Source organism: Phyllostomus discolor, chromosome 8 (assembly GCF_004126475.2).
Source record: "Phyllostomus discolor isolate MPI-MPIP mPhyDis1 chromosome 8, mPhyDis1.pri.v3, whole genome shotgun sequence".
In the NCBI taxonomy this organism is placed as follows: domain Eukaryota; kingdom Metazoa; phylum Chordata; class Mammalia; order Chiroptera; family Phyllostomidae; genus Phyllostomus; species Phyllostomus discolor.
The window spans coordinates 24,127,441-24,136,257 of record NC_040910.2 but is presented as its reverse complement, the minus strand read 5'-3'; positions in this window follow the sequence as shown (position 1 = coordinate 24,136,257).

The window sequence follows — 8,817 nt, the reverse complement described above, 5'->3', positions numbered from 1 at the left end:
TGTCTAAAATCTATGGACACTGCAGAGTAACTTTAGATAATTTTTTTTCAGAAGCTCCAGTCTCTGTATGTGTCTTAAATATCAGAGTGATAAGGAAGGTTTATTAACCTCTTCAGAAACATCCTTTTTATGTGATTTGACATGTTTCCCCCAAATTACATCCAGTTTAAGGGTATGGTTTCAACAACATCCAAATAAATTCACACATTGGTATCTCACTTTAAGACAAATTTAGAAGTAATTCTTTTTTAAAACCCTTTTTTTCTTTCTTTTTGAGCAGCCCATCTCAGTATATCATGTGCCTTCTCAAAATAAGAAATCATTTTTCTACTCATACATTTATATCACCGATACATTTTATCAGAGTACAGGTGGTAAGTGTCATAATCCGGCATGATAGAATGGTAGATTTTGCTTTTTCATGCTACATTAATATCACTAAAGTAGAATTCACCTTTTGCTGGGATAACACAGTAAAGGTGTACTGATCTCGTTGCCCAAGTAAATGCAAACTTTTATAATAGGGTGGGGAAAAGCTAGCATGAACAAGATCAATAAAAGTGAATCATTCTCCTCCAGCTTGTTGAGTTTTCTCTAGTCCCGTGATTGAAGGCACGGACCCTGGAGCGAGGCATCCTGGACTCATACTCCACCTCCACCTCCCATTGGCTGCGTGACTTTGGGCAAGTTCCTTATTATCTCTGTTTCATTTTTCTTGATCAGTAAAGTCAGTTTTAATCACACTTACTTCACAGAGTTGTCCTGAACATGAAAACAGTTAAAAAATATTTAAAGCACCTAATAGAGTGCCTAGAAATATAAAGAACTGTATGTCTGCTATTATTTTTTATAGGTCAATCCTTTGAATATATATTATTTCTTTCATTAGAAGTCCTATTTTTTTCTGAGGTCTTCTTGAGACTTAGTACTATTTCAGACGTCCTCCTACTTTCACCTTTAAAAAGATCAGAGGTTCCCACTAAGCATGTCTTCATGAACCTGAGAGACAGGCAAGTAACCTGTACATCAGCAGGTTTTAGCATTGGTTAAAATTCCCACACCACTTCAGCAATGGGTTGGAATTCCCACCACCCTGGTACTGTAACATTACCATGAGACTCAGAATGGAGCTCATACTAAACATCTTTAACTTTTCCTTTATCTTTGACTTTCAATCTGAGAACCTGGAAAGCAAACAGCTTTGCTCCACCTGCACCAATGAAAACCAGCGCAGGACAGCAACCTGGAAAGCAAAGAAATCTCTGCGCCTGCGTGAAGAGCGCAGTCCTTAGTAACAGCCAGACCCCGACAGCAGTTTGGAGAGCTGTAATCTTCATCAGTGTGGGCTTGCTCAGGGCACCAAGCTCCCTTCTGCACTTCTCTCCACCTTGTCTTCAGCAAACTTCTGAATCTGTTTTGCCTTCTCTCTTGATTTCTATCTTGAGGGAAGGCAAAAACCCTTCCCTGGTGACAATGCGATGAAATGATCTGCAGTGGCTCATTTCTACCGTTATGTGTAAAAATTAAGTATAGGGTGGAAAGCCATATGCCTGTTTAATGATTTTTAATGACTAAGGTAGGACATTTGCACTTCGAGGACATTCAGTGACTCTAAGTTGCACAGAGGGCAGTGTGCCAAGCTTGATAAAAGGGCGTTTGTAACTGTGGCTAACCATTCCCAGGCTAGCTTTATGAAAGATCATGCCTCCTCTAACTATGTTTTAACTTAAGTTAATATCAATGTGTCTGTGGAGTCGTGTGTCTCTTGATGTATATCTTCTTCTCCAGAGAGATCTGGACACTGTAACTGACATGAAAATGATGAAAATGGAAGGGTAATAGAGTCACTTGGAAAAGAATAAATAACAGAGCACAGAAAATAGAAAGAGAAATTGGCCAGAGCTTAGATTTGGAAGCCGCCAAGAATACCAGTGGGCACAGGGCAAGGAGTCAAAGAGTCGAGAGAGAACAATTGTGTCCTCCTGGCTCCCCACCTCCCCTACGCCCCAAGAAAAAGTAATCTCCTTCAAGAAGAGTCTTTGCCTGTCTTCATTGTGTATAACCAGCACCTAGAGCAGAGCTTAACAATGGCTGGTACTTAATAAATATTTCATGACTGGATGAACAAAAGAATAAAAGGTAACACAGAGAAAGTAGAATTTGAAGATCAGTAGATGAATTCAGCTAGCGACACAGAGAACTCTTCTGCTAAAAAAAAGTCAGGTTGCCAAATAGGCAATGACCATTTTTTTCCGAAGGTAATGACCAATCTGGGGGAAAGAAGCCATGTTAGTATATAAAACCCAGTAACGTCACACTCATGTAACACCTTGTATTAGCAAATGCCCAAACTAGCAGTGCTGCAAGATACAAATGTAAACAATCAATTGACAAAGTTTAAAAGATGCCAAACAACAAATGCAAAAAAAATATTTGCTTCATTTGGTTCTCTCTGTTCCTCACTGGGTTGGAAACTTCTTGTGGACAGCAATATTATCTCATTCACCTTTGTTTCCTGGTAACACGAGGTATCTGATTCAGTCAGTATGCCTGTATTAATTTAATTGAACTAAATACCAAGAAACTTTCCCAGGAAAGCGACATCCTGCCATATCAAATAAATCCTGTCTTAATCTCTGCAAGCAGAGAATGCCTGTGTTGTAACTTTGCAAAATCTTCTGTAAAACGGGTAAGGGTAAGCAATTGTTCTTCTAGTGTGAAAGAACCATGGCATTGACAGTAATTTGATTTTCTATACAGTGTCCTTTCTATAATCCCATCACTTGGAGTAAGCACCACAAATCTGTTTTGTCAGTTTGTAGACACCCACTGTCAGCTACTGGGAAGACGGTGACTGGGTGACTCGGTGAGAGGAAGTGCATTTACACCTCCCTGATTCAATCGATTGGTTTAGAAAAGCAACACTTTTAACAGAGTATAGTTGCACCGGGGGAGAGAGCCTTCTTTTCTAGTCCCTTGGGCTTCAGTCTCATTTGTGTTGAAATGTATTATCCAAACAAACCAACTGAGTATGAGTAAATGGTACACCAGGGAGTACAGAAAGACATATTTTAAATAAAATGGTAACAATGGGAGCTGAGATAATGTATGGGAACATGGGACCTTAAAGTGATATAATTCTTTCATTTTAAAGATAAGTAAGCAATGCCGAAGAGATTATGGCCTAATCAGGATTGTACACCTAAGCATTGCTAAGAATAAGACTGTAAATTGGAAGCTGTATATCCTATATACTACCTTAAAAGGATTGTTTCCACTAAGTTAATGGTTTCCGAACTAGAATTTATAGACTAGTTGTGTCCAACAGGGTATAGACACTAGCCATGCATAGTTGAAACTGAAATTTAAATTAAAATTTAATTAATATAATCTAATTAAATTAAATTTGAGATGATATTCCTCAGTCATACTAGCCACATTTCAAGTGCCTAGAAGTTGCTCTGGCCGGTGGCTACGTATTGGACAGTGAAGATTCAGAACTTCCCCATCCATGCAGGGCATTCTCTAGGGCTGTTTGCCTGCTGATGGCTGCATAATCATGTCAAATCAAGTATTTCTGCAAGTTTCTCCCACCTAACTTGTTTGACTTCCAGATAGAATTTCATTAAAAAATATACAGTTTTAGAAAATATGTACATGTCACAGTACTTCTTGCCTTTGTTTCTGTTTCTCCAGGAGCATAGTGACCCTCGGAGTGATACCTATTCCCAGGAGTGCGTCAGAAAGTAAGGATCTGCAGGACTGCATTGTAAACCAAGGTTTTCATAACTGACCAATATATCATTTATTCACCACATGCATAAAAATTGATGTTATTATAAATGTAGTAATCTTTCAATATAAATGCCAATCTTAAAGCACTATTGTGAAATAATTATAGATTCGCAAGAAGTTGCAAAGGCACACCTATAGACAGGGAAGTCGTGTGTATTCTTCATCCAGCCTCTACCAATTTTAACATCTCATATGCTATACTATACTATCGAAACCAGGAAATTACCTTGATTCAACACGTAGAGTTTATTCAGACCTGAACAGTTACATAGGTACTTGTGTGTGTGTGTGTGTGTGTGTGTGTGTACACATCTATGCAGTTTTGTGCATGTGCATCTTATAACCACACTCAGTCAGGACACTAATTTATGCCATCCCAAGACTCCCTGTGGTGCAGCCATACCCGTCCCACCCCGTCCCTACCATGGCAGTCAATAGCCATCCCCATCTCTACAATTATACTATTTAACAAATGTCTTGTCAATGAAATCGTGCAATGTGTGTTCTTTTGTGATTGGCTTTTTTCACGCAGCTTAATTTTCTTGAAGGTCATCCATACTGTTGTATTTATCAGCAGTTTGATTTTTTTTTGTATTGCTGAGGATTATTCCATGATATGGAGCTTCCACAGTTTGTTAAATCATTTACCCATTAAAAAAACATTAAAGAAGTTTCCTGGTGCGAGCAATTGTAAATCAAACTGCTATAAACATTCTTGCACAAGTTTCTACAAGTAAAAAGCTTTTAGTTCAGTTCTTCGGGAATAAATATTCAAGAGTGCAATTCCTGGTAATTTGTTAAGATCATTTTTAGTTTAGCTTCAATTCAAATATTGTCTACAGGTCACGTGTTATTATTCTGAAAACTTCCTTTAAAATTTCTTTTAAGTGTTCTTTTGGTTTTATTAGCCTGAAAATGTTTTATTTTGCTCAATGTCTGGAAATATAGTTTCGCTGGCAATTAAATTCTTATTTTCTTTCAGCATTTTGACTGTGTCATTCAGTCAACTTCTGGCTTTCACTATTTGTTGTGATGCATCCACTGTAAATCTTACTAGTGTTTTTATAAGTGGCATATTTTCCTCTTGTTTTAAAGATTTTTTTCATTACATTTCAAAAGTTTTTTTTAATGTCATGCCCATATGTGGATATTTTTGTATATGTACTATTTGGAATTCATTGATATTCTTAGATTTGTAGCTTGACGTTTTGAAAATTTGGGAATTTTCTTTTGTGTTAGTCTTTCTATTGCATAATCACATGAATCTGCATTCAAATTTTACTAATTTCAACTTCTGTTAATTCAAATCTGTTCTTGAAAACCCAGTAGTGAAGTTTCTTTTTAGTTACAATATTTTTTCTCTGGAAATTATTTTTTTAAATTTCTATGTTTATTGATATCCTCTTTTTAATAGAACATTGTCATTATACTGTCATTATATTTTCCTTTGTTTTTGAAAAGTACAGTTTTCCTTACTTTTTTGAACGTCTTTGTAATTCCACCTTTGAGATTTTGCCTGTTTGGTGCAACTGGTGGGCCCAGTGAAGAGCAGTTTCTGTTGCTCAGGTTTTTTCTTTATATGTACAAATTTTTTTGTTTTTTTTTTAAATAAGATATTTTAGATAACACTGTAGCAAATTCATATATATGCAACAGAGTTTCTTGTTGTTTGCTATATTTGTATATTTAATGAATGTACCTGGATTCTTGAGGTGAAATGTATTCTACCCATATCATTTGACACCACTACACAGAGGGTGTGGCCTTTACTGTTTTCAGTCACCCTGGGCTGACACTGGTTTTAGCAGGGCTCTCTGGATGATTTCTTTGCCTAATCACTGTGTGAATCTGTCTCTGTTTGCATCACACCAAGATCTTAGGCTGGACAGATTGGAAGCTGAATTCAACATCGGTTTAACAAAGCCCTGGGGGCACTTTCTCCACAGTCCGCTCAAGTTAAATACAGTTTCTTTTGCAGGGGTAGTTTTTGATTCTCATCATTATGGTTTGCTCTGCCCCAAGGAGGGCTCTTTTCGGCTCTTTCTCTGATTCTCTCTGCTAAACTCATGGGCCTACAATAAGTGGAACTCCCAGCTTCCACGTAATTGCATACAATGCAAATCTTTATTAAAGAGTGCCTTTCAACCTTAATTTCTTCCTACTCCATTTCAATAAAATCAATTTTTTAGGGTAATTTTGGAGTTATTTGTTTGTATGGCCTGCTTCTCCTCCTCTGTGTAACATCTAGTTACTACTGCTCTGGAGCTGGGAGGTACGGATGTTACTGAACAGCAAGTGGGGTGCTGCTGCCCACTGTCCCCCTCCAGGCAAAATTGTGGAGGCCAAGCTTTGGTGATAAAGGAAAGGCATCTTTATTCAAAAGCTACACGATTTTGGAATAATAATTTTCCACATGCATTGGTCACTTAAGCTTATCAATTAGGCTAATATCTTTAACTCCTGAGTAGCCCTGTTAGTTTTTGATTATTTTATTTCTATAGGATTAGTTTACATGCCAAAACAACATAAGATACAAAAGTTGCACAATTTTAGAAGAATGGTAAGCTGTAACAGGGTGCAGCCAAGAGGGGGGACCCCAAATAGGGATTTGAAATGGGGTCTAGAACTCAAGGTGTCCAGGAAATATTAGGATGTCCTCACCACCCCCTCACAGGTGTGAGCTGGGGGAAGGGACAAATGGAGCAAGGCCATTGAGAGCTGTTTTGCATAGCAACAGCTTTGCAGCTAACCTCTGGTGTGGTCATTTAACATATCTATAACCTTTAACTGGCTGCATAGATATGTTAAATAGCTGTGGTCTTGCTCTGAGCCAGGGGAATGAAAGTAACTTCCCCACTAAGATGTAAGTGGGGGGCAGGTCCCTCAAGTTATAGCGCCTGTGTGGAAGCTTGGAGATGACTGGTTCCATGACATGGGGCCACACCTGCCCAGACTCACAATGGCAGCCCAGTAAAGCTGGAAGGATATGGGAGTGCTGGCAAGTGTAGCCAATTGTGGGAGGAGTTGGAAATGGGGCTGTAGAGGAGGATTGGTACAGGGATTTAAACCCAGACATGGCAGCCATTGAGGAGGGAGAACCACATGGTTTTGGCAGAGTGGGGACCCCCACAGCATTAGAAGGGGGAACCACCACATGGCTTTAATAGAGATCCCAGCAACACAGCTGATGGTGTCAGGAACTGAGTGAGGCCTCCCAGCTGAGATGGATTACTGGGAAGAACCGGGGGCTGCATGGACTTCTATTTCTTTCCCTGAGATACGGTACCCCAGACTGGCCAAAGGGGGGAAGGAAGGACTGTGTGTGTTTGTGGGTGTTTTAAGGGATTTTGGGATTTTGATGAAGACATTAGGTCACTACGTTAAGTCTGTATAGCATTAAATATTTTCTTTCCTTTTCACGAATCTCTGGCATTGAGAGATGTCTTTCCTCTGGTGGTGGACATAACGGACCTGGGGGGTTCCTTTCAGTAATAGTATATTGTCCCAGGCACCCCCTTGTTGTTCTGTAACAAAGCTTCTGCCTTAGAGCCCATCCCTTCTAGAACAACCAAAGAAGAATACACCACCACCCTCTGCCAGGCCAGCTTGATAGTAAGGTGCACCTGGAGTTCCTTCTTCCATCCAAAATACCATCCTTTTGGAAACAGAGGTGGCCGCAGCATAATCATCCAGGGGTTCTTGAGGAAGAGAACCAGTCTCTGCCCCCTTTTTATTTCAGATCTTCTTACCTATAATTCCAGATGATCTGGAAGCATTCAACTTCTCAACCAATCCCATCCTGGACTATTTACCATTGCCTTGGGCAACCTCCTCCTGTAGCCCCTCCCTCCTCGTTCCCAGTGATCTGATCAGATCTCTCAATATCAGGGACAGGGACCCACTTTTTAAAAAATTAATTTATTTTTATTTAATTGCTGTTAATACAGTTTTCTGCCTTTTACCTCCATCCCAGCCCACTCACACGGCCCTCCCCACCCCCTCCCCTTGTTATTGTCCATGTGTCCTTTACACTTGTTCCTTCAAACCCTTCCACTTTCCCTCTGAAATTTCCTCTCCTCTTTCTCTGGGTGACTCTAGGCTGGTATAGTCCTTGGTCTTCTTGAATTTCTTTTCTTGACAGAAACTCCAACTTGCAAGTAAGTTGAGCAAAATTGAACACAGTCTCAATTAATGACGTTATATTTGAGACCTTTCATGCCTGTCTCTTTTTATGATCATATTTATTTATTTGTCATTTCAACTATGGTTTCTTAACTTGCCCAATTTCATAATATATACCATCAATGTAATTGCTTTATATTAAAGACCATAAACTTACCTTGTTTCAGTAGCTTCCCAACTGATAACTTATTCTCTACTGTCCTTTTTTTTTTTTTTTTTTTTTTGGTCAAGTCATCATTCCATTAAAAAATACTATATTTTAAAAGTTTTTTAATCACCATTTCCATTTTTATAGTTTATTTTTTAAATATTTATTTCTTTATTAGAAAGAAGGGAAGGGAGGAGGAAATAGAGGGAGAGAAACACTGATGTGAAAGAGAAACATCACCCCAACTGGGGAAGAACATGTAATTTAGGGATGTGCCTTGAGCTGGAATTGAACTGTGACCTTCTCTCTTTGCAGGACAATATGCAACCAACTGAGTTACACCAATCATGGCTGCCATCTCCTTTTTTAAAAGCTATTGCTGAGTCCCTATTATCTAGATTATGTCCAAACTCTTTAAATTGGTTTCATTCTGCATTTCCTTCCCTCCACAATCTGATCAGAACCTACTTTTCTTGCCTTATCTATATTACTTTCTTTATAGAAATATTTACTTCTCTCTGTCACTTTTGCTCAAGGACTGTCCATAATCTTATTCTCATTCTTGGTTTCACACCTTTTCTCATTTCATGCCCTCTATTGCTATCATAAAATTATCATCAAATAATTTTATAGAAAAAATAAATCACTTTTTTTTGCTATTATTTTACTCTTTTCTCCTACCTGTTAAAAAT